Raw genomic sequence first — 3,152 nt, 5'->3', positions numbered from 1 at the left:
TTGTTAGTTTTATTGAGGAAATGTGCAAATATGACCATCATAATCATGCAAAGTTAGTAGTACGTAAAGCTTTTGAAGCTACATATGAAATATTAAGATATGGCTGATTTACACCAGTTACACATTAGAATATACACTTTAGTACACAGAATTGTACATTCCTGTTGTCAAGAGTGATGTGGGCATGGAGTAGCATATGCCTAATTACAGTCTGCTCAACAGTCCCAGGCTTTGAAAGTATAGTGGAAGATGTCTTGTGTGTTAGCAGTACTAAAACACAACTCAACAAGTAAGAGGCTGTTTTGTAAATATGGTTAAAAATCAAATTATGTTAAAAAAAAACATTTTTTCTCAGCGGTCCCCATTACTCTACATTTCAAACACTTTATTTTCAACTTCTTCATTCTGTCAGAATGTGTGATGCCTGGCTTTTACTACTGAAGCAGGCCCATATTTCCCATTTTCACATCTAATGTGTGTAAAATACACTAGTTTGTAAGATTCATAGTACTGAATATCTTTAATATGCATTAGGACTTTTGTCTTAGTGCAGGCTCATCCAAGAATTACGCCCGGCGGGCAAGACAGTGTAGTTCAGCTCCACGTCCACGACCGTGTGTTGCTAGTGTTGCCATAGGGGAGGGAGGGAGGGAGAGAGAGAGAGAGAGAGAGAGAGAGAGAGAGAGAGAGAGAGAGAGAGAGCGCACAGCACTGCTCTGTGCTGCACTGCACAGTCTCGCGGTCAGATCTAACGTAAACAAAATATTCTATTTTAGACTTAATTTTATGTAAGGGATATAGTCTCATTCTTACTGTTAGTAGTTACAAGTAAGTATTTTTTGTTGTACTTGAGCTACATTTTTAAAAAATCCATTTACGGAGTTTAGAAATCAGATCCTTAGTTTGCTGTTTTGTATGTAATAATTTTAACTGATAAAGTTTGAAAACTTATTAAAATAGAATTAAGGTTATAAAGCTCTTTAATTCTTACAGTCAACATTGTTAAAGAAGACAATTAACATTTCGAGGAATTATTTTGTCTAGGCTTTGTACAATATTCCGCGAGTCTGCTAACCTCAAAGAATTGATCAAATTTATATGGCCAAGGAATGAACGGTTCTTAGTTTTAGCAAGCTTTAAAAGAGAGAACCAAACATTGAGAGAACTTTGGCCACGTGCCCGTACAAAAGAGGATATTTCTCTCGTGGAAAACAGCTGTAAAAATCATCCAAAGTTTTACACATAAGGAAGCGATCCTTCAGTCGGATATGGAACTGTAGGTCAATCAGCTCTAGTTGAAGCACTTGTGAGACGTCCTCTGCCTGAAGGGAAAACGGGCGAACAAATATATCTATCAGCTGGCGTTCGGGCGGTCCGCACGGCGAGCTAAGCGTTACCGCTCGGCCACTGCAGCAACATATGAATTCACCCGGGGCGCTGGCTGCGGGCGCTAGCGCCCCAGGGGCACAGTTTGTACGAGCCTGTCTTAGTGACAAGTCAGGCAGAGTTTACATTTTGCATTATCAGTGTCAAAGAACCATTATTCACTCAGCAGAAAGAGTGGAGGGTAAAACATTGATAAAAATGGGTCATCAGTTGTCTGGCTTTTCTAAGAGTGTTACATCTACGTTATGTGCAACAGGGAATTACATGCAAAATGTAATGTCCTGGATTCAGGCTATGTCCAACACATACGTTTGATCTGCCGGTAACTTTTATGACAGTGAATATTCTTCTGTATAGTGAAAGATTAGTTCTGATAAATGTGGAACATGAGTCACATTACAAAAAGTACGAATTTCAGATGGACAATAACTTAAGCTGAATCTAATTTCAGTGAATTCTGCTGAAGTGCCAAGATTTTAAGAGTTTGTGGATTGTTGTCTAATGTATGTACCACTTTTACTAGCAAAAAAAGTAAAATGACAGCTGATTAGTGTGACATTGCAGTAATGGTTTCCGTTCTTTGTGCCATTAGTCATATAATATTAACAAATAACAGTTGCTGTATCTCTCATATAAAGAGATAATGGGGCAGTTTAAGAGTGAAATACTAACAACAACTAGTAATACTAGTAATATAATGTCTAATATTATTAGATTTTAGGATCTAATAAGCAAAGCATTGCAACACAACATAGATCAGTTGTTGGCACCATCTCCACATCCATAATTTGCTTTGCTCTTTGACCTCGTACAGTGGAAGAATGGGATAGTGACAATATTACAAAAATGCTACTCACCATATCGAAGAGATATTGAATCACAGGGAGGCACTGCTAAACATGTGAGCTTTTGGCCAAAAGGCCTTATAAAATATCCAAGCACAACTCTCAATCACATGCCCAGTGTCTCAGGACTCTGAGTCAGGTGTGTGTGTGTGTGTGTGTGTGTGTGTGTGTGTGTGTGTGTGTGTGTGTGTGTTGTCTACTCTAGGAGGAGGTGTTTTGATCGAAAGCTCACATGTTTAGCAACCTTTTTGTTTAGCAATATACAAGAAGGAAGGAACACACACAAAACCCTTGTTTTAACATTGCACAAAAAATTAAGGTATTAAAAACTACCTAAAGGAATAGTGTGATGATACAAATAGATGATTATGTACAACATTCTGGTCTCTTCACTGGTTTCAAATATTCCAAGAAAGTTGGTACCCCTATAAGTTGAGAACGGCAGATGAATGGCCAGAATTCAAGAAAACTGTTGGTTATTCTATATGACACAAAGACCTGAATGTGAGAAAAAGAATCACCATGGTTGAACAGATTTAAGCTAGAGGGAAAGTAGTTGAAATGTGTGTTACAGGAAAGGGGAAAGATTTAAGAAGAAATGAGGTAACGTGCAGATCTTTCTATCTTTACAAACTGCAGGATATTAACACTCCTGGTAAAGAAAACTAGTTAGATTTTATCCAGAAATAGTAATAGTTATGTCAATTGGTATTGAGTACTGAAATAAACTTTACACCTCTGAGAAAAAAGGTGTAAACATACATTTTGAAGTCGGAGGGTTGTAGTGTGAAGTGGAATAAAGAGTTGGTGCAGTGAAAGCTGCTTGAATGAACCCAATGGCAGCAAGCAACAGGAAAAACTTCTTAAAGATGTAGAGCCCTTACTCACTCACTCACTCGCATGCGTGCAGTGACATTTGTA

Source organism: Schistocerca gregaria, chromosome 6 (genome assembly GCF_023897955.1).
Source record: "Schistocerca gregaria isolate iqSchGreg1 chromosome 6, iqSchGreg1.2, whole genome shotgun sequence".
In the NCBI taxonomy this organism is placed as follows: Eukaryota; Metazoa; Arthropoda; class Insecta; order Orthoptera; family Acrididae; genus Schistocerca; species Schistocerca gregaria.
Note: the sequence above shows the minus strand (reverse complement) of the source record.